This window comes from Streptopelia decaocto (assembly GCF_964273445.1).
Source record: "Streptopelia decaocto genome assembly, chromosome: 4".
Taxonomy (NCBI): Eukaryota; Metazoa; Chordata; class Aves; order Columbiformes; family Columbidae; genus Streptopelia; species Streptopelia decaocto.
Genome location: NC_138658.1, coordinates 31,950,849 through 31,974,299, shown reverse-complemented (window position 1 = coordinate 31,974,299; position 23,451 = coordinate 31,950,849). Strand labels below are relative to the sequence as shown.

Sequence of the window (23,451 nt, the reverse complement as noted above, 5' to 3'; positions counted from 1 at the left end):
ATCTGCCTGCCCACCATTCATTAAACCCAACAAAGCCACAGAGCAGGAGGGAGCTTGTCCCCACAGGTTAGGCATCTACAGTTTTATTATTAGGGTCTTTTCCACGTTACAATGAGTAACTAAATCACAGCAATTTGTAATTTTATAGTCATCAGCACATAGGCATTTTATTCCCAGTAGCTCCTCATGTCATTACCCTTATCTTACCTTCAATCATAAATCTATGGTTTTGTTTGCCATTATCTTGCATGCAATTCTGTGCCTTATTTATTATCCTGAGGTTTCTCTGCCTACTTTTAATACAATCCTTGATCCTAGACAGACAAGGCCTGCATCTTTTTGCTTCAAAAAAATTACTTCCCCTAGTGATTCTTCCAGCAATAAACCTCTAACCTTTCATATTAATATGAAAATTCACATATATATTGTTTTATTTTCAGTCTGCATATAAAATATTTTACACTTGAATATGAAGCTGAAATTAAAAATAATAAAACAAATTAATTGCTTACATCCTCCCATCCATTCTAAACGGCATTTATAGAATTTATTCTATCACCATATAAGCATCTCAATCCTTGGCCCCTTGCCTTATAAATATAATAAGGAGAACCTCCTGGCATAACTTGCTGCTTTGTTTTTCTTCCCCTTTCACCTCACTCCGCACTCAGGAGCAGCACAGGCCTGCAGCAGGGCACTGCAGCTGTCTGTGCTGGCAGCAGGGGATAACTCTGAGCAGGACTCAGTCTGTGCCAGGTTACACTGGGGCCTGGTTTTAGTCCTCTGAGGTCTGAACTGAGGAGAAACAGAAACATGGCTTAAAGCAATCTTTTGTTCCATCCATGCAAAGGATACTGCAACTGCTATCAAGCTGCAGATTCAATTCTTTACTTTCCCTGAGGCAAAGGCAAGAGGCATTACACCGCCCCCATTCCCCAGCGCAGGCTCCCCTCCCCTAGCTGCAGCAGGGAGGTTCCCCAGCTACCACCCTACCCTCCTGGGCAGCTGGGGTGGGCAGGCGTGCAGCTTGCAGAGGAGCTACACACCTTCTCTCACCTGACCCAACAGCTTCAGCACCTGATCTGTCAGTGCTGTGAATCACTGACGGGATTCGCATTCAGCAGGGCTGCCAGGAGCAGCAGAGAGCATTTCAACTTTGCAGCGTCAGCAGCATCTGGAAGACAGAGCTGCTGGATGTCTATAAGCAGAGAGGGGCAGAAGATGACTTTTATACAGATTGCACAAGCATGTTTAAGCCTGCATTCATCATCAGTTTTGAGATAAAGCCAGTAGGGTTTTTATTATTTTCCCAGTTAAATGTAGATTCTCAATCCCAAGATCATACCTAAACTAACATGCTTTAGGTAGAGGTAAGTGTGTCCACCTGTACTGTTAAAGGCAGTCAAGCCAAGGGAAATACTGGGATGGGGAGGGATAGGAAGCCAAGGGTGGCTGAGTACACATCCAAAAGCAAGTGTGCAAGAAGGAACCTGGTGTAATAGCCCAGGAGAAGAGGCAGGGGAAGAGCAAGAGCTAAAGGATCCAACTGCTGTCTCATAAAATCCTTATTCCATAAAAAGGCACTAAAACTAGATCACACCTATGCATCGTGACAGCTTCCTTCATACAGATGAATGTAGTTTCTAGAGAGTGATAAAGTTATTGTAAAAGAAAATGAGAACACAGTTATTTCAAACTGTCCACTCTGAAACTGGCCAACAGAGAAAGAGAAAAGGGCTTCTGATTACAGCACCTTCAAGAAGCTTTTCAACCTCCTCGCTCCTGGAAGTGTTCTTTCAGCATTGGATGTGCCTACAGCTCTGAAATGCTTTGTTTGGGTGCCATTAGAAGAAGAGATTTCCAGACAGATGCCTTATGTGAAGCCTGTAATTCTCCACATAGAGATCTGTCTCAGTGAAGAATGACTTTTATATGAAAATTAATACTGTTTCAGGTATCATTTTGTCATGTGGCACATTCCAGTTGAAATTGTAGCATTTTATATGTCTCAGCAATGGGAGATTTTTACCATAGAGATTTATTGAATCTATAGTCTATATTTAACAATTCAGTAGATGAAAGCTGGAGCTAGCTAGACAAATGCAAAGCAGAAATAAGAAATGTTTCTAATAAAATGGATAATGTAGGACCAGGTTGCATTTTTTATTCTAAGACTCCTGAAGAAATCTCAGTTTCCCTCCACGACACAGGAACTCTGAACTACCACCAGCATTTGGCTAAAGTGGAGACATAAGTTGTCTAGGACATAGTTAGAAGAGTTTCTGACATCCCTGAGGTCCAACAGTTACAAAGATGCCTCCTATACATAGTCTTCAAAGCACTTGGAAAAGAGCCTAGTTTTTGAGGACACATGGCTACAGCTGGAAGGTATCAGCACAAGTGAAAGTCCAAGACCTGGGAGTCATAGGCCAAGCTCATTCCTTGTCTTCCACTTACCTTTATACCATCTAGAAGTGAACCTTTTTTTTTTTCTTCCTCTTTTTTTTCAATCAGTGTTTCTCAGACTTGTGATCCTTTAGCACACACACTCTGGTTTAAAGCTCACAGTGAACCTCTGTTGAGGCACCAGCCTCACTGCCAAGCCTGTCCCCCAACCACCTGCTTTGTCACATTCCACCCCACAGCTGCTTTTCATAAGCCCACACCACAGAAAGCTCCCACTGCACTTCTTACACACCCACCGGGAATAAGTGCTGTAAAAGGTTTTATCTGGTTCCTAGCGGTGCAGAGGCAAGTTTCACCTTTGCTTCTCTGCCCACAGACACCCGCCAAAAGATGAACCTAAATATTTTCAGAGCTTGCTGCTTTCAGCCTCCTTATGTAGGCAGAAGAAACTGCCCAAATTTGAAGTTATACCCTATTGCTTGCCAACAAGTGTAACTGAACCATCGCGCCACTGTTAGACATTCCAGCTGTGTTCTTCATTTACTGTCAATGTGTTACTTCACAAAAAATCCAGAAAGATCCATTTTGAGTGTGGGGTTTTTTTTGTTTGGTTTGTGTGGGTGTGCTGTGTTTGTTTGTGGGTTTTTTGTTGTTGTTTTATATTACTGAAATACTCTTTGCAGTTATTTCTTAACCTTCAGGAGTTCTGCATTTTTTTTACTAGCCTGTGGTTGCTCCTCAGTTACCATGGCACCCACTACCACACTGAAAACTAGGGTCTAAGAACAGAAAACAGCCAAATCACATGAGAAGACAGACAAGTTACCAAGTAGATAAGGCTAAAGAGCACAGAGACTCCTTAGCCGATGTGAGTCTGTGTAGCTGCATTGAAGTCAGAATTTTAAGTCTCTCCCTCTGAATCAGTAAACACCTTCAGAGATCAGAGAACCATACCTGCAAATTGCAGTGCTGAAACAAGTGTTTTATTACAGATACTTTTTCACCAACATATAACCATTTCAGGCTACACAAATCAGAGTGCAATTGTTTCCAGGTACGCACTTAAAATTATTATTTCCCCCCCTCTCCTTTTGCTGCTCCAGACATATTGAAATGCTTCAAAATACTTAACTACAAACAATAACAGGCAACTAAAAACACATAGCAGCAACAATGAATAATATAACCCCCTCACTGTTTGTTATACTGCAAGTCTGACCATTGCTCTGAGGCATTGGTGACCTAGCCAACAGGACAGCTATTGCCTCATGTCTCTTTTTTCCATTTCCTTTTGGTCATGTTATGGACTACCTGACTCTCAAAGACTTAGGAGCCTCTGAACAACAGTCCAGAAAATCCCCACGCTGAGCCAAAAGCTGCTGAGAACAGACCAATATAAACACCACAGGGACATGCCTCATTTCCCACCTGTCAGAAAACAAGGCCAAGTGCAAACAGCCCCGAGAACATTAAAAAAAAAAAAAAAAAATTTAAAATACCCAGTCTTCAACATTCACATGCAATGGCTACTTTCTAATCCAGTATACCATCTATTAAGATCAATCTCCAAGGCATCTGTTGTTTTTCTTACACCACACAAGTCTCAACACACTTAACTCGTGGTTCTGATACAAGCTTCAACAGGTTCATGAGGAGCCATTTATGTAGGGTCTGATCAGCCCAAGGCTCCCTAACATGTGTCTTGCCTCAGAGACATAGGAACCCACATCACACTGCCTCCTTTCCCTGGAGAGAGCCCTTAAGCAACCAGCCTTGCTTTTATTGCCACGTTTATCTCCACTCTCAAGCCACAGCTGTGAGCCAGGAACACAAGATTGCAACACTACTGTTCCAGGTCTGCAGTATAAGAGGACCACACCAAAGCAAACTGGTGGGCAAGGTGACTCCAGGTGATGCCCATTCCTGAGGCTGGGCTGAATTGCTCCCAAGAGCTGAGATATAAGGGCTTCCAGGGCAGGCAGCTGCTAGGTGGTTCAGGTGAAGGATAACTTGAAGGGCAGGCTTTGATGTCAATGCAGATAAAGCCTCAAAGGTTAGGCACTGCTTCACCCAGATTTTGGGTGCCTGATTTATTTGGTGGCTATGGCATCTAGCTAAGATTTTAAAGGAAACTTGCAGCTAATGAGAAAGTAGAGAGTGAGAGAGGGGCTTCAAACAGTCAGTGTTGTCAGATACTAGGGTTTTTTTGTGTTTGGTAGAAATCTTTTCTTTCTTTTTGCAATGTAAAACATAGAAATGTCTGACATTACAGTGCTGGTCTTCCCTTAAACAGAGTTTGCTAATTGGGGCTGTTAGAAATCAGATTTAAATAATGAAATTTATACTGCATGAGAGGTACTCTGAAACAGAATTTAGGCCTCCATGAGGGAAAGCCTACTGCATTAATCCCACTATGCTTCTGATGCTAGAATTATCATAGATATATCTTAATGAAACATGCTGTAGTTATTTTTCATTTAAAAAAAGAGACAAGATTGTAACCTATTTTAGGTAGAGACAGATTAAAAAAAGTAGGAAAAGATGCCATTAAGCAATTTGTTTAACACATTCATTATATTAACACTGCCCATGGCAAATACCTATTATTTCAAAGAGCAAATCTTCCTACAGCACAGCTGTCAAACTAAATGTAACAAAAAATGTTATTAAAATGATAATGTTGCATTAAATGTTACTAAATGTAACCACTCCTACATTTATACTGTCCTAAAATTACATTTGGACATTTGAAGGCAACCACGAGGCTGATGTGGCCCCTGGTAATAATGAGTTTGACAGCCTGCCCTAGAGTACATCTAGATTTCATAGGTGTAATAACAATAAAAACTCCTCCTTGATTCCTGTATTTATTATAAAGCACTGGATTTAATTATTTGACTACAAACTTAAGGAAGTGACTTTAAAATTTCAGCTTATTCTATACCTTTTAAACAATTACCAGTTTGTCTTATGCAGTAAGATTTTAAAGGGGTGCTGTTTCTAGTGTAACAATTTAAACAACAAAATGTTTGTAGTTCTTCCATTGTAATACTGCAAACTAAAGCTGAGCTCTGCAGCCAGTTTGCTGAAATCCTTTGTATACTCAGCATGTTATTCACCTGGATCGCCTGCTGAATTTTACTAAGTAGAGAGAAGATGAGCAAAGTGAATGCTGTGGGTTTTGTTTTTGTAGTTGAAGTCTTAGGATTTCAGAAATAACAACAAACACAGATGTAAGCATGTAATTCAGCATTTATCAGAAGATATTCAATGACTTCTCTGAAAGCAGAACAACAAAAAGCAGGTAAGACTGTGTATGGAATATGAACACTGAAAGAAAAGTGGAGGTAAAACTAAAACTCAAAGGACATGGAACTGATTCTAATTTCATGGCACAAACATTGCCCCCCTGCTCAGAGATTCTGTCCTGAATATCAAGTGCTTGAAATTCAAGTGAGCAACAGGAAAAAATTAAACAAGTTTCATGCTCCCCTTCCTTCTGAGTAGTAAAAGGTAAGAATTGAATTGTCTTTAATCTGCATTAGAAGATCAGGCCATGCCCAGCTTTGAAGGCTTTACAGGAGCAGTGGGAAAGGTAAGTTTTTATGATGACACCACAAGAAATATTTTATTGCCCTTTTATTTAAATGGGTGAAGTCCTTGAACTAGTAAGGTCAATGTGACTTGTGCCAGCAGTTCAGTATGCTCTATTTTACATTTGCTTTCACAACCATTTAACAGAAACGAGGGAAGCCGCTGGGAGGCTATATGAAGCACAACCTGCTGTGAGCTAAGTTTGATAGCTGGCTGGATTTGGGAAGTTCCTGCTTCCCCATTCGCCTGCACCGCTACGCCAATTAAAAAAAGGAGCTGTTAGCTGACTGAACTTCAAAATAAGCCTCCTAAGAAGGGGTTATTTCTGATCTGTTTTTCATTACGGCTGTAAAAAGCTGGTATTGCAGTCAGGGTGGGGACAGGGCTGTGCAGTATGGATGTGAGAGGGGCACCCAGAGCTATCACATGTCGAAACTGCAGTGTGACACGGGGCACCTCTGCAGTTGCACAGGGGAAAGACCAGCCTGTGTTTCTGAGGCTGCTGCCAAGTCAGGGGGCAAAACTAGGACAAACCTGACGTTTTATAAAGAGATCCCAAGCAGAGTCTGAGATTTCAAAGCATTTTTTACTACTCCTCAATTCTTGAGTGAAAAGCTAAATCCCTGCAACTGTCTTTACCTTTTCAGATTGGCTGATCAGACAGCAAAATGCTGGGGTTTTTATTGGTAGCAGCATTAACAAAAATCCAGAAGGCCACACCCTGTCTAGCAGCAGTTGCTAGGGAGCATTGGGGTTTGTGTGCAGCATCATTAACACACCAAACTGGAGGCCGCAGGAGGGGTTCCTGCAGCATCATTAACACACCAAACTGGAGGCTGCAGGAGGGGTTCCGGCTGCAGCCCAGGCTCCCAGGGGAACTGGCGTGGCCCTGGCTGGCTCAGCCTGCTGAGCCCCAGTACGCTGCTTTTCCTCTCTAGCCTCCTATGCAGGAATCCGTGGTTTTTCTTAACACCACCCCCCTTTCAAAATTCTGCTGCTAAATTGTGTGTAGTTGCAGTGTCAGCAGCGTCAGGAATCAGTATGAGCTTCCTCAGCTCTAGCAACTGTTTTCAGCCCTGTGCCATTGAGGAATGCTCCCAGGAGGTCTGATGAGCATAATGTTGAACACGTCTGAAAAGTCTGAGGGCTATCTAGATTAAGGCTCTCAGCACTATTAATATTCATGCAACTGATTGAGTATTATAACTCTAGGCATTTTTTTTTCTACAAATAACATGGGTCTCAAGGTTTCCTGCTGAATTAGGATAAGTTTTATTGCCTTCTGAGCAACACTGAAGAAGATAATTGAGGAGACGTTCTGGCTGAGGAACTTTTGTTTGTTCAATTGTTTTCTAGTACTGCTTCTGCTAAGGGGTAATTCTGCAAAATAACATGTGCAGGCTCATTGCTTTGCTTAATAGAAACTGAGGAACCTGACCTGAGCAGAGCTGCAGAAGAGATATTATGTTATCTTGTTTTTGTTCAGTCTTATGACATAGTTCAAGCCCATTATAATAGCTAAGCTACAATAAATATTTGACCTGAGAGTGTTAGAACGAAATTCATCCTTATTTCCTCCCCCCAATTACATAAATCTGAATGACAAACTATTTAATCTGGGTAATAGTTAACAGTCTCTGATTGCAGCTGTTAATATTACCCAAAGGAATACCAGCTACTAGTCGAGAACTCTATGGCAACACCTTGCTAATGAGAACAGTATTTGAGGATACTCAGATTAATAGTTTGATTCCCACAAGCAAGTAATTTTTTCAAAAAAATAAATTTTGCTTTTATAATGATAGGGTTAGTAAGAAAGTCCAGCTATGTAAGAATCCTGTACATTTTTGGAAGCTTATTTGGACTGCCTTCAAACATCCTGGAATCTCCTTCAACTTTCCCTCTCGGGCAGCTGGGACTACTTCTTACTTCTAAAAAACAACTGCTTTCAGGCTGGTTTCTTTAATTGAAACTTTTAAAGCACTTCACATCGCATAATATAGTCTGCACAGAAGCACTATCTCTGGAAGTGATGATGACCTTCAGAAAAACTCTAGAAAGCACTAGGGAATTTTTTTTTGGCTTTCTCTTCCCCCTCACTCCCCTGTGGTATTTCAGGACCATCTCTCTTGCTGATGCTTGGAGATCTTCAGCTTTTCCCTTCTGGAAAGGGGTTTTGTGCTGTACTGCTAACTTTTATATCCGAGATAGATGGAACATAATAATCTGAAGGGATCACTCATCATAGCAGTTGCTAGGGCTGTAACACCTCCTCTCTTCAGGGTTTCCTTTTTCAGGGGAAAAAGACAGTATTCAACACAAATTTATGGTATCATTTTTTTCCCCTCCCCTGAACTAGGGTCTTCCCTAGGAGCCTATTTAGCTCTCTATGCTACTGTCTCCTGGAGAATTTTGTGTCACCTGCCTATAACAAAAGTATGCTCTGGAGACAGAATAAAACTGCAGCCGTGTGCTTGTTTCCTCAGGTGACATCTATGGGTTCTGCCTTTGAAAAGCAAATCTGAGAATTTTCTCTGTGAAGATAAGCTCTCGGATGCAGGTACTTTCAATGTTTGGTGTTCCCTAAATGCTGAATGTTTCTATTTCTCAATGCTTTTGGCTGCCTTTGGTGTAATACGAGATGGTTTTATCTGACAACGCATTTACTAAAGGAAGTCAGAGAGCGTAGCACTGTGACTTAACTCTGCTGCACAGAAGCCACTCTTTGTTAAATAATTTAAAACCTTTTTGTTACATTGTTGCTAATTTCTTGAAAAATTATCCCAAAAAGCACTGAGGAAGTGTAAGAAGTTCAACCTCGCTGTCTTTCCATTCTTAACAGGGGCCTGGATTTACTGAAAAGAGGGTAGCAGCATGACCGACTAACCAAAACTGTTATTTTAGATTGCACCATTAAGAGATAGCAATACTATTCCTTTTTTTTTTTCACAAGGCTTTCCAAATCTGTATAGTTTTCAGATTGTGTTGTACAATTCTGTACACAGCTGAGTACTCTAAAAGTTGTTCTTGCTCTCTGTATGTATGTATATACATAATTAAAATATAGTTATTGAAATATAAGTAGTTAAAGTCTGTTTATTCTGGAGCAGCACAACTACAGAAACTTGATTGCATTTTATTCAACTATGGGAAAGTTTGATTTCTTAGACATGGGAGAAATAAGAATATAGTACCAAGTAAAAGACAACAACGCAGGAAAAAAGTTATTAACTGGAGAGCATGCAACATAATTGAAAGAAAGTTCTCAGCTTACATTCATTTGTCAGTATTTTTTATTGCAAAATATAATCTTGAAAAAACCTCAAAGCCTAGAAATTGATGAGATACCGTGCCACTCCATGGCGGTCCTTATAGCCTAATTTGGATAAATTGAGAGCTGTCTCTCTCAGATAAGCTTTGGGAAAGTGCCTTTACCCCATTCCACTGATTTTATTAGTTAGACTAGGTGCTGATTGCCTAAAACTTCAGTGTCACATTTTATAGCCACATAATTAATATTAGAAGTAGAAATTACTTCAGAAACTTTAATTGATGAGAATGCTGTGTTGCCTGTTACAGTTAGTGATGATTCTTTGAATTAGCTGAGTACATGAGTCCAACCTCTTTTTTCTCCCTAAGATTGTCTTTTTTTATATCTGTGCACACCTTTTTGCAGGAGCTGATGTACTAAATAAGTATTTGATAAGAAGTAACTGTTGGAGGGCTGTTGATGGTCAAAGGAAGATGGCTGAACAAAAAGTTAATTATACTGGAGAGAATGACAGTGTCAGTATCTGAAATAAAGATGAAATATAAGTATTTGAATTTAAGTCGAAACAGTAACCTTATTGTAGAAATACCTTTGGAGATGTGTGCAGTAAACTAATGAAAATTCTGAAAAAAAATGGGCTCTGCTGTGGTTATTCAGCACTAAGATCAACCTGTAGCAGAAAACAGCAATGTTATTAAAAACAGGTTTCCACAATGGTTTCCTATGAACTGTTGTTTAATGGTATTATAAATAATTTAAATATTACAACTGTGACTCAGTTATTTTCAGTATTGGGGGATACCTTATTAGGATTTGCTCCTACCAAACCTGCTTTGCTTACCATGGCTAAATATAGATTATAAAAGAAAAGTGCTAACACTTTCAACTTCAAGTACACACTTAGACAAATGCTATAAATAGGCTGATGTTTTGTAAACTAGTACTTGACAGAGGCACAGACTAGATGTTCTCCCGTGGGAATTTTCTGTATTCCCTCTGTGGCTTTCATGGGAACAAGTAGTTGCTCTTAGTTAGATATCTGAGCTCTCTTTTTATTACTGTTATTAATAATTTCAGGTCCAAGAGCAGCAAGAGACTGACAAAGCTTGCTAGCAGTGAGCTTTCAGAAAAGCTGCCCAACGTAATTTTGCCACTACATTGTTCCGCACTACCCTTGCTATGTTGGCCCTGACTTCGCCAGGGTACAGTTAATTTTAAAAAAGGTTCTAGTGCTGGTTTAGTTCTGCTGTAATCATGGCCCTGGTGGACCTTACTAACTTTGTGTTTTGGTGCGGATTTGGAGGCCAATCTAGAAATCAGTTCACTTGAGTGCATTACCAGGTGTGTTAGTGGCAGGGATGGAGCTAAATCCCTGTCCATAACATTGCTGAGATCAGAGATCTGAGCATGCAATATTGCACAGGTCAGGTCAAACTCAGGCTTGGTTGCAAACATTTCACAAAATTCAGTGGGTTTTTTGAAGCTGTGTCTTTTAGAAGTACAATTTTGCATACAGTGTTCAATAGTATTGTAAAGAAAAACCCCAGAAACTTTCTTGTATTATAAGCAAACTAAAATATCTGTATGTAGCACACTCACGCCAGACCTGTTTTAACTTGAGCTACATTTGCATTAAGCTATAGCCAGACATGCATGCAAAGGTAATGAACTCTATCATTAAAACTAATCTATTTATACAGGCAATCTTTAGTAAACCTTCTCACCAATTGCACTGTTTCTCTTGTTTTATAAGTTACTTCTGCCAAAACCATTACAGTGCCTATAACAATATGAGCAGAAATGGAGAAAAAGAATAGGTGAAAAACAAACAACAACAACAAATACCCCAAAGATCTTGCACTGTATCATGTCTGTAAGTATCAAAAATGAGGCTATTTTCCTGAGTCATGGTAGAATTCACAAACCCTATCTGATATGATATTACTGCCATGAAATTTATAAGTAGATGCCCATGGCAAAGGATGGTGTTGTCACCAAGACCTATGGTTTGAGATTGAAATTCCCTGTTGATGAGATTATCTGTGCTATCCTGAGCTGGTGCTGTTGCAGTATTGCTCTTTAGCTTTACTTGCAGCCTGATCCTGGCTCTGCTGCAGTTATGTCTGGCTAAACTTTTGTCAATGTTGGTTCAAGTAAATTTACTCCCTTTGTCTCCCAAGCGAGGAGGCCTGGGAAGTAGGCTCCAGTTGTTTGACTGCATCCACAAAAATTTGCCTTATCTGTCCTGGAAATTTCTTCGCTCTTTCCCAGACTTTCTATCTGCAACCGAAAAGCATTAGGCTGTTACATCTCTTGAAAACAAGATCGTGGCTAGCTCTTTATTTGTTTACCTATTCCTTTCATTGGAACAGAAAATTACACTATAACTCTGCTTAAGCTTAGCATTTCTGTGAGGCCCTGTTTCCTACAGGAATGAAGATTTTAATTCTTGTTTTCCTGTTGTCGCTTCTGTTGTATCTTCTATATTTTGTTTGAATGCAATAGGTTCTATCTACAACCCTGATTTTATTGTCTCAGTCTAGTGCAACTTGGCTTGCACATAGCTCTACAGTGCTCAGTAAAACGATGGAAGAAACATGAATTATGCCTTACCAGTGACCCTACAAACATTCTTGAAAAGAATAGCAAGAAAACAGAAATTAACCAAACGCCTAGCTGCTGGGAGGCAGGAGGTTTCAGTTCCATCAGGCAAGGTATTTAAGATGACCGTCCAAAGGTCAGCTGGGACAGCAGTTTCATTTGTTGGGAATTAAAGGTAGAACTAACTGTGATTGAGCTTGGGAGGCTTTCTATAAGAAAATGAGCTCTTTGCTTCTTGAAGTCTGTCACATCCTTACATGAAGCAGATAGATAGGATGTTTTGTAACAGTTAGGAAGTGGCAGCAGGCGGTCTGAATTAGTAGATTTAGTATGAAGGTTTTGACAGCCAATGTGCAACATACGCACTGCAGCTGTTAGGTTGAAGTTGGAGACAGATGAACCAATCTATATTTCACTAACAAAAAAAGTGTGGCTCTTCTCCCTTGTCACTTGCTTATCTTCCCCATTTTGCTACCTTTTGTCTGCTCCTGTGATTTTTTTTCCTTGCCCAGCAGAACATGCTGTGATTAAGACAGCTGCTGCTCTGGCATCCCCCACTCCATTGCCTGCCTCCTCCTCCACCTGCAGCACAGCAGCACAGGTTCCCTGCAGCTCTGGCCCATTTGGCAGGGGGATCAGACTTTTTAGAAGGACCTGTTATGATAAGACAAGGGGTAATGGTTTTAAACTAAAGGAGAGGAGTTTCAGGCTAGACACTAGCAAGACATTTTTTACAATGGGAGTGGTGAAACACTGGCCCAGGTTACCCAGAGAGGTGGTAGATGCCCCATTCCTGGAGACATTCAAGGCCAGGTGGGACAGGGCTATGAGCAACCTGATCTGGTTGAAGATGTCCCTTCTTATGGCAGGGGGATGGGACTACATGAGCTTTGAAGGTTCCTTCCAACCCAAACTATTCTACGATGTTATGAAAATATGCATGAGCACTTCACCGCAAGCCAGGACTTGGTGTCTACCGGAGGTCCCTCCTCACAGGATTCTTGCTAAAGGGTCAGTTCCTCAGGCAGCAACCCTGCCTCAGAAACCCTCCCCAGCCCAGGACCCCCACAGGTGTGACCCCAATACATGGGCTGCCTGCTGCTCCCAAACCCTGACACCGGGCACCTGGCACTTCATGCATGGGCAGGTTAGAGAAGCTGAAACACCCACCTAAAATAGCGTTCAGGTTTTCATTCTCATTTCTACAGGTGGTGTGATGTACTGCACTGCAAGCCTTTGGGATTTATCTATCTGTAAACACTAGGGGCAAATAGTCTTAAAAGAAAAAAAAAGTGAATTAAATTGTATTAGTCAGAAATTAGTACAGAAAGCTTCTTTCAGCATTAACTTCATTTGGGTTCATGTTTTCACACACCAAAAAAATCCTTTATGCTTCCCTTTATCTGCAAACAGGGCTTCAATCTTACAAAATTTATCATAGGCATATGATAAAACCATAAATATGGGAAAATGAATCAGATTTTTTAAATGGCGGTTTAGTATTTGAATTTGCTCCTTTCGTTCGGTTATTTCACCTTATTATTTATGTCATTTTGAAGATGACATAGTACAATACAAGGCCAGCTTCCATCTATAATAACAATTTTCATGTAGATTTGTTACTAATGCATGTGCCTTCTCTCTCTTGGCTAACTCACATTTTCAAGTCATCATCTAATTTTTCCATGCCTTTTATCATCTAATCTTTTCAGTTATTAAGGTTGGGGGGAACTTTTAATGTATTTCAGTGCAGTTTTTCTTATACATGCTTGTTAAGCTTAATAAAAAAATGATAGGTTGCAGCCTTGCCATTAAGCTTAATATCAAGTTCTGGTACAGGTGCTAGTCTATCAAGATTAAAAACACCACAGGAACAAAATACATCGAGACAGTCAGCAGGTATCCCTTCAGCCTCTAGACAGAGTACTTAAGAACAGTATTTCTCCAGCTTTGTCACTATTTCATGCACAGTAATAACCTCTGACAAGTTTTTTTGTGTTCTCACTGGATTGTATGTTGAAAACAATACAGTTCTAGTTAAAACTGTTCTATGTTTTATTTTTAAAATCAGTTTTATTGAAACTGTATGTGTGGTGGCATTAGAGTCTGGCATACGGCAGTGTTAATCTCCCTGCTTAGTTCTGCCAATGCATTGATCTGCAGTATGATTGCTATTTTTATCCCTGCTGTTTGAAGTACAGTCAGTCATGACCACATTTCCATTAAAGACTAGGCGCTGAACAATTTTAATCTGTGGCTAATAAAAAAACATAACATTTTCATTAAATCCACATACAGTCTCAGCACTATCATCTGTGCTGGCAGAGTAGGGATTCTCTGTTTCTTGAGCTATGCATCTGCCATTGTCAGTGATCTACACTGATTAGACAGCCAACTTTTTCCTTCACTCCCAACTAATACGTACTCAGTGTTCCAGATGTGCATGATCTATGTGTAAATCTATTGTTCAACTGGCAGAGGGAGAACGCTGCAATAAAATGGAAAACCAGAAGAATAAGCAATAGGTTGAAGAAACAGGAACTAGTAACCCCTTGATGTGGATAAGGTCTGAGCGGAGAGAAGTCTGTTCTCTTAGCTCAAGGGGCAGAGATCCATACTGTAGATGTAGAAATCTTATCACTGCCATTCCCTTCATAGAGGGGAAAAAAATCACAAGCATTTTTGTAAACATAAGCAAAAACCCCAAAACAACAAACCTTACCAAAATGAAAATATTAGAATTAGATTTCTCGGGCAGACTTAATTCTTGCCTGTTCCAGGAATATTAATATGTTTACATATTTATCTATGTATTTATTACAGGGCTGCTTGGTCATTCTGTGGGAAAGCTGAGTGATGCTCTGTGAGGAAGCAGGGCTTGCTGGTGAAGGAGGCTGCTGTCTGCAAAAGCACCCCCTGCCAATTTGTGACAAAAAGCGTGAGCAGTGACTGAGATGTGGAGCTTCAGCTGGTGAGGAAGGGACCTGGCCAGAGCTCTGAATAGTGAGAGTTCTCCTCTGCTGTGTTGTCCCAGCAGGGGCAAGGAAGAGGTTTGGCAACTCTGATAAGCTCAAACATCTGTTTTTAATACACAGGAGAAGAAAAATCAGGTAAATGATGTTGCGGGAAAGGGTAAAGAAACATCCAACACAAGATGATGGAGGGTAAGAGGTAGTATTAAAACTGAATAGCAGATGGGGAAAAGCTGGTGGGCAATGGGAAGACTTTTAGCATGGTCAGCCTCTGGCCCAGAGCTGCCTGGGGTCTGGGCAGAGCAAAGATTAGCACTCAAAAGCAAATGCCATGTTTAAGTTACATAAGTGATCTTAATTTTGTTCTTGCATATGTCTTATGATAGCAACGCGATCAACTACTGCCTTTTTTTTTTTCCCCACAGAGCACAAGCTTTTCTTGGTGCACAGGCCGGATGTTGCGAGCAGCCACCACACACGTTTGATGAGTGGCAATTAAGTATTTTTTCCTTGGGCTCAATCAACAGCGCCTTGTCTTCTTTATCACGCAGTAAAGGAACCCTGTCGGAGCTCCCGGATAACGGTCACAACTCTGTTATAAATGTTAGAGCCTCCTGTAGTTACTATTTTTTTTTTAGCAGGGCCTGTATAGCCATTGTCCCGATTACGGAGTTGGAGGCGCCCGGAACTCGGCAGCGCTGCGCAGAAGCCCGAGCAGAGAGATGAGGTACTGCCGGGCACGGCTCCGTACCCGGGCGCCGGAGGCACCTGCGCGGCCGAGGCGCAGCAGCGGCCGCCGGATGACGGGCACTTTCCACCGGCGCTCCTCACACCGCAGCCGCTCGCGGTCCGGCAGGGCCGGCCCGGGGGAAGCGACGATCTCGTTGCCATGGCAGCGCCCACGCCCGCCCCTCCCGCCGCCGGGGCGGGGGCACGCGCACGTGCGCGCGGGCCAGGGCTTCACGCCCTCCCCGCGGCCCTGACGTCACGGGGAGGCCGGCCGAGCGCCGCTCCCGTCCCAGGCGGAGCTCACGAGCCGCCCCGCGCGGCGGGAGGGGGCGGGACGCGCCGAGGCCGCCGACTGCGGCTGCGCACAGACCCGCGCGGGCCGGCCCCGCCCCCTTGTCGTGGGCTGAACCATGCGGCCGCGGCCGTACCTGCTCGGCTCCACCTTGCCTTCCGCTGGCGTCATCGCTCCGCGCCGGCACGGGGGCGGGGCCTGTTGCTGGGTTACGGCTGTCATCCGCGCGCGCCGCCGCCGTGCTCGCTCTCTCGCCCGCCCGCCCTCCCCGCCCCCTCCCGGCGCCGCAGGAAACGAGCGGATCCCGGGGCGCCGCTGCCCGCCACCTCCCCGCGCCTGGCCCCCCCGGCCCTGCCCCGCCGCCCAGCGCTCCGCGCCGCCGCTCACACATGCCGGAGAGCGGAGCGGCCGCGGCGCCCAGCCCTGCCGCCTGGCTGCCCCGCGCTGCCCTGCTGGGGCCCTAGCGGTCCCCCCCGGCCGCTGGAGCCGGGACCCGGCGGCGCCCGCAGTGCATGAGAGGGAGAACGGGGCGGGGGCTGCGGCCCGAGCCACTCGCCTCGCGGCCGGCGGCGGCGCGGAGACCGGCCCGGGGGACAGCGAGGGGCGGCGAGGCGGCGGCTCCATGTGAGAAGACGCGGCGGCGCACCTGAGCCGCCGGGACAGCCGCAGCCGGTGGGGAGCGGGCCCCGGGGCCAGCCCCGAGGCCCACCTGCTCGCCTGGGGAGGGCTAGACTCATCTACCCTCGTGAAGCCGCCCGGCCCCTGGCGGCAGCCCCGGGACAGCGGGCCCCCTCCCGCCGGGGGAGGGGGGCTCCGCCTCGCCGCCGGCATCGCCCTGCCGACGGGAAGGCGTGCGCGCCGCGAACGGAGGGAGAGCCCAGCGGAGCCCGTCCCGGAAAGTGAGTGTGAGCGGGAGGAACCGCCGGGGGAGGGGGGGCTGGGTGCCCCGGGGCTGCCGGTGGAGCACGCGGGGCCGGGCGGGGGGCGCGGCGCCGCGGCCGCCGCTTCCCATGCGGCTCACGTTGCCGGCTGCGCACGGTCTGGTGCCCCGCGGGCGGGCGGTCCCCGCCCCGCTCGCACAGCCTGAGGAGGGGTTGGGGAGGTGGGGGTTCCGCGGCCCCCGGGAGGGGCTGAGGTCTCCTCCGCAACTTCTGACGCTCCCTTTGTACCCGCCGCGGCGCGGGCCGGGAGCGGTGGCCCCTGCGAACAAAGGCGGCGGGCGGTTGGAGTGCCCGGGACCCCTCCGTCCCCGCCCGTGGGAGCCGAGCGGAACCGCCGGGGCGGAAAGTTGTGCAAGGCTGGGAGGGAAGCGCACGGCCACGGTTCTGTAAACGCTGAGATTTTCAAACATACCCCCCTCACCACCCCTTTAGGGGGTTGAGTTGTTCCTAATAGACCCTGTGGCTGCCTCCTGCCTGCTCATTTACATAACACTTGGGTGGAAATTGCCGGTGTTATTGTCACAGGGAAACGTTATTAAGGAGTTGCTTTTTCGTGTAAAGCATTTTAATACAGTTTAAAAGCAAGAAGTAGTGTTGGCTCTTCCTGTTTATCGGAGAAGTTGCTTCTTCACAAAGCACGAGCAAGTGCTCTTGCTCTCACTCCAAAACTTTCTCTGAGGCTGAGGAACGAAGAGTCTCGTTTGGAAATGGGACTCTTTTTGCTTGGGTTTTGTTTTGCTTTGCTTCTTAGCATTTCTGCGGTGTGCAGAATTTCCCTCTGAGCAAAAATACAGCAAAACTTAGATTGTAACTCTGTGTGAAAACTGTTTGCATGAGCTTAGCCTAAGCACTGCTTCCTCTTCGCATATCTCTGGATTGAGTCTAGAAGGACTTTGGAGAGAAAAATTGCAGGATTTGTCTGGTTCTTTATTAAAAGAAGAATAAACAGCTTGTGAACATCCTGTGGGTCAGTTGCTGGGGTCCTGCTATTCTGCATTTTCTTTACCAGATGGAGTTTAGAGAAAAAACGTAGAAGAAATGTATAGTGGCTGAAGGTCTAAAAATACATGTGTGTGAATGGAAAGCTCTACTGCAGAATTCCAGCAATGTGTACTGACTCTGTTTGTTTGTGCTGTGCATTTGAGAGTAGATGGAGTCTCTTTCCCAACTGCGTACTTGCTGTTTCACTGAGAAAGGGACAGCTTCTGAAAACTCAGGGGAAAACGTAGACATCAGTTCAAAGGTAGACAGGGCACCTGACATTTCACATTTTCTTTTTGAGACTAAGTATGCTGACAGGTAAGATGATTCTTTTTTTTTTTAGACCAAAACACCTCCATGCAGTAAGCTACATGTCGTCACTACTGTTTTAAAGAGAGGGAAAAAAAGTTAAACTTGCTGTTTAATTTGCTTTTTGCTTTTCTTGGCCCTGGAGCTGGGGGTTCAGGTAGCTGCATTCTCTTCAGTCCATAATGTTAAGGCCAATGCCATGCTATGTTCAATATACGGGGGCTAAAAAGTTCTACATCCTTTTTCCAATGTGGTGATTACACTTGCTTTTATCTCACTTCATATTTCCAAACTTAAATGTGCCCTTTCCCACTCCATCATCAGCCAATGGTTAACGGCAGCCTGATTCTGTCTGTTGATAGTACTTATGCATTCTTGTTGGTGTTCCAGGTTCATAAATATCTCAAGAAAATATATCACCTTATGTTATTAAAATGATTTTTGTGAAGGTTTAAGTTTTTCCTCCTATTGCAGCTTAGTTCTAATCAATATAGTTCCTTTATTCAAGCTGAATAATCTTTTACTGTTCCAGCATTGTCTGTTTGGAAGCAAATGTTTATCAGAAAGTATGTGAATTTCATTTTTATTAACTGTTAGAAAAGCTTTTATAAAAAGTGGCATTTCAGTTTAGAGAAAAATAATTCTTATCTTCAGACTCTTAGACTGACAAATTAACTTTATTTCCCCCCATTATGTACATACACAGTACTTTGCAGAACTTTTGTTAATTACTTCAGTGGAATTTGTTGTCTCTCAATCAGTGAAAGAAAGGAATGGTGTGTGATGATTTAGGCCTGGAGATGTTATTGAACAGAAAGGAATGCTATTCTTCTGGCTCTTTAAAGTAAACTAAATTAGTTAAGTATCTTTTGGTCAGCATGTTTTAAATTCAGGCTGTGTTTAACGACCATGTTTATTCTTCTGAATCTTTTTCTGAAGAACAGGTGCTTGTTAACCAACCATATGTATATAGCATTTGAAATAAAACTAACATAAAGACCCTATCTGCAGACCTGCTTCAGCCTTCTCTTATGTGGGCTGCATATATTGGGTAATTGTTGAAAGAGATAATGAGGATTATGTGTAATTGCTCTTGAAAATGCTCTTTCATGACAGAAAGTATTGTAATTTCGTGGTTTTGTGGAAACTAATGGATAGTTCTGTACCAAAATGCTCCATGTGTGCATAGGATAGACAAAATCTGTTAATCAAGATCACTTCTACAGACTTGGATAGTCTCTCGTGACTGTGAAGGCTACAAAGACTTCAGGGGTTTGTCTGGTGAAGACCTGGAACCATGTAAGTGTAGAAGTTAACTTACTGTTAACAAACCTCTTGGTCTTGCTTTGTGGTGGTATAGCCGGTGGCTTAGATCAAAGGTCAGTTTAGCCTAGTATCTAGTGTTTCTCAATGGTCACCGGTGGATGTCTGTGAAAGACTATAGGCAGCACTATGTGCTACAAGTCCCTGTCCCAGAACAGCTGTCCAGTCACCGTTGGTGTGTGCTTTAGGGCTGTGTCACTTCTGTGCATTTGGCAGCCCTTAGTAGCTTCCTCTTGGGTGAATATGTTTGATGGCTTCAAGGGAAGAGTGGGCAAGTCACCGCTGAGTGACTTGTTTTGAATGTACGAGTCATCAGCCATGTTGGATACCTTCTAATTCCTGTGTGAGGAGAGAGGAAGAATAATTGATACCTGTCCACTCCTCACCTATCACAGTTTTGCATTCAGTAGAAAATGAAACACGGTTCTCCAACTTTCACTTCATATAGAATATGGCTGAAATAATAAAGTAATACTTTTTTAGCTCTGTTCTCTGATCAACTGGAATCAGTAAATAAACATAATGGCTTGATTAGGCATTTACTTAGATGTTAAAGTACACGTTTGCTTTTCTCCTTCGAGAACTTTGCATATGCATGGTATTTTTTTGGCTGTAATGAATGCTAGAGGCATTGCAGCTCACTCGTGAGGGAACATTTCTTGAGAAGGGAGAGGGAATGGGAGCAATTATTCTGTTGCAATGTTGTGAATCCTGCCTAATTCTTTACACCAGCACTTTACTCTGATCAACCACTCCAGTGTTCATCCTATATCAATGCATACATTGTAATTAAGCATTTTTAATAGATCCTTGCCACTTTTTTTTGTCAGTAGTGTCTGTATGATTTGTCTGTAAGCACTTCCTCTTGCAGCCTGTATTTGAAGTTTACACTTAAAAACACTTAATAACTGTGTGTTGGGGGGATGTTTTATTGCTGCCCCCCATTTACTTTGAAATAGCAGGGTTTTTTCAGACTTTGATCAAAATAATTTTCATTTGGAAACATAACTCATGTATATTTTAGTTTGCAAGGTCAAGTACCTCAGAAGTAAGGAATGTCAGAATAAAAAGGGACTGCTGCATTCAATCTTGTTTGTGCTCACCATGACAAAAAGTATGTGATCATCTCCACAGGACTGTTCGTCTTTGCAAAATAGACAGGTCTTGATTATTCAGTAGCTCTCCACTGTTTTCTCTGTATTGTCTGAAAGAATTGCAGTTATTTTTACAAGGGCAAAACAGTGTATTTTTTTCATAATGTCATGTCTTAACATACCAGCAGACATCTTTTCCCATTTGTTGGGGCAATTGAAGATGTTAGCCTTGCCTAGAGGATACAGCACCCACAGCTTGGCTGGTAAGCAAAGGTGTGTGAAATAGTCCTTATTGTCCAAAACCAGCTTGCTTAGCTCAGAAACTTTGCCTGCATCTTGAGCTGAGATGGTTGGCTTTGTGTTGGAGGATGAGGAATGTTGGTGCATGCTGTTTTGCCCGCACAGTTCTGATGTGATGGTTTCAGCAGGTGCATGCTCACAAGTAGCTACAAGAGCAAGATTTGATCTCAAACAGCACTTCTTTTCCCCTCCTGAATCTCCCTAACATGATCAGTAGTGGCTGTTGCAGTATGAACTAGTGAAGTTTCTGTAGCTTTTTGACCAGCCACAAATAGGACCCTGAAATGGAGAAGCATGGGATGTCTTTATTGTATGTGTTCTTTTCAGTTTTGGCTGTAATAGAGTTGTACCAGTATGAGATGTTTTGCAATGCTATTTATTATACCTTAGACTATATTTTAAAAAAGAAAAGCAATTTCCCTTTAATAATCTCACAAAAAGTTGAGAGTGCTGTTTGGATTTTGTAGCCCAAATACATTGTTATGATACCGATTAACATTTCAGTGTGCCCTAAATGTCACATGGGTCATTGGGATGTTGAGGAGGAAAGTAATGTGTTTCTTGAAATAGCTTGGTCTGTTTTCCGATTGCTCGCACAAGACTGCTTTCTAGCAGCTGTAGTATCAGGGAAGCCTGTTGCAGGTAGTGGATGGCTAAGCTGGCCTAGGTGAACTTACTTTTTCTTGTGACCTGGAATCAGATGGCTGCTTATAGCAGAAGGGCAGCTCGGAGGTGGTTAACTGATGTTGCCCATTTAAAGACTGACTATTCTAAGATGTTTAAAATGTGTTTTGAAGTGCTTTCTTTCTTGAAAACCTTTCATTAACATGGATGGTGTGAGCTATGTGTTGCTTCGCTAGAGAAGGCTATGAGCTTTTCAGCATAGGTAGGCTGAGCTGAGGTGTGCTCAGAGGGCAGAACACGCTGTTGAAGCTACGCTAAGCACAAGATTTGCCTCCTTACCAGGGCAAGAGAGCTGCCCACAGGAGGAGCCAAGAGGTGTGTGAGACCTGGCCTCATGGAGCTGGAGCTGTGGGGAAGGGGACATTGGGGGAGGAGGAGAAGCTGCAGTAGTTTTCTGTAAACTCTTCATAAACTTCAATTAATTAATCTTGCCACTAGGTCGTAATCATGGATTCATTCTTTCCCTTTCCTTGTTGTCCTCTTTACATGTGGGCCTCTCTTGGAAAATTGGAAACCTAAACTAACTCTGGGATAATTGTTATGTTTACTCTGTATTCCCTTCTCCAGTTCCTCAGCCTTTTGGTTCAACATCAAATCTTGTCATTCTCCCTCTTCAGCACTTCTTCCTTTGGAAATATTGCTCTGGGGAAGGTGGGAGGAGATCTTGACATGATACAGGTTACCAAAGACTTTGCCTGTGTATTTCCTTGCTGGGGTTATCCAAGAGCTTAAGTATGGTGATGGATTGCTGACTGCACGTGGAGTGTTGGGGGTCTTTTTGGCGGAATGAAGTACTCCTGGAATTGGTTGTGTGGAGTCAGGGTTACTCAGCTGTGGTTTTGTGTCGCAGGTTGTGGCAGATGCTTTGAACTTCTGAAGGACAGGAACTGCGAACTTGTGGTGTGTGTCGTTGACAGTATCTGCCTAACTCTGCCCACTTTGACTGACATAGTGTCCTTACTGCACACACTGGCTGGTGAATTCTTTTGGAGCATGTGTTTTTCAGGATAAAGTCTATCATGTTTTCTTTAAGGTGGAACTTTATGTTTGAATCTGCTGTAGCGTGCTGCCTATGCTGGTAGGGAGTTTGCCATATTACAAGCTGTATGTGAAAGGATATTGTTCTCTTTATGTAAAATATGTGATATATAAGGATAGACTGTGTATCCTCATATATCTGCAGGAATGAAAATAGTCACAATATTTTCAGAAGCGAACAGGCTACTTTCAGACAAGCTATTTGTCTTACTAAATGACTGACAAGCCCAGAACACCACAATCCAAAGCCAATGGGGAAGAAAAGGTTTCAAGCTTTTTCCGAAGTTCCCTTTTTAGGAGGGTAAGCTGCTCAGTTTGTTCCCTGGTGAGCGCAAGCCTTTCAGCACCGTGACACAGTTCATGCTTGACAAGTTGCTCACTAGCTATTGCAGTAGCTGCAAAATGTAGCATGTCTTTGCTAGACCTGACAATAGTGGGTACATGCTTTTGTTGACTTCTCCATGGCCTAATAAGGCTAGTTCTTAAAAACAATATTTTCTTCAGTGTTCAAGGCTGTAATCTTTAAATAATGATAACTAAAGCTACAACTTTGGATTCAGGCCTCTCTGAAGAAAAGTTACTCACCTTTTGTGGAAAGTGTTGTCCCACATAGCTTGGCATGGTTTTGAATCTCTGTTGATTATAGGGTGTCTAAGCCTTTGCTTTACCATATCCTGTGTTTTTGCCAAGGAGTATTACTTGTGGCCTTTACTTGTTCAGTAAACCTGCAGTTTGCCAGGAGTGCCTACTTCTCCTGCTGTTTATATCTTATTTTGTTTTAATTCATGCAATAATGCTTAGAGCAAGAGATCATCTAGCACAATAGAAAAGGGTCCTGAATCTGATTGTGGAGATACCCTTGTCTATAGAAAAGAACCCTGAAACTGCGATTCTGGAGATGCCCTCATCTAAGTTA

The 23,451-nt window shown here is 43.3% G+C and overlaps 2 protein-coding genes across 7 annotated transcripts in view; both read left to right on the top strand.

Annotated features, from left to right (window-relative positions):
- Positions 1-15,447, top strand: part of TMEM154 (transmembrane protein 154) — a 42,192-nt gene extending 26,745 nt beyond the window's left edge. The window contains exons 6-8 of one of the 2 annotated variants that reach the window (XR_014183941.1): positions 8,487-8,560; positions 11,025-11,144; positions 15,270-15,447. The gene's annotated coding sequence lies outside the window, so the exon portion shown is untranslated. The remainder of the gene's footprint in view (positions 1-8,486; positions 8,561-11,024; positions 11,145-15,269) is intronic. The other variant, XR_014183942.1, reaches the window with a different exon arrangement.
- A 38-nt stretch (positions 15,448-15,485) lies between these two features.
- Positions 15,486-23,451, top strand: part of FBXW7 (F-box and WD repeat domain containing 7) — a 179,490-nt gene continuing 171,524 nt past the window's right edge. For 2 of the 5 annotated variants that reach the window (XM_082051432.1, XM_082051431.1), the window contains exon 1: positions 16,160-16,764. The gene's annotated coding sequence lies outside the window, so the exon portion shown is untranslated. Of the gene's footprint in view, positions 15,572-16,159; positions 16,765-23,451 lie in introns of those variants that run through there. The other 3 variants (XM_082051427.1, XM_082051430.1, XM_082051426.1) reach the window with 3 other exon arrangements.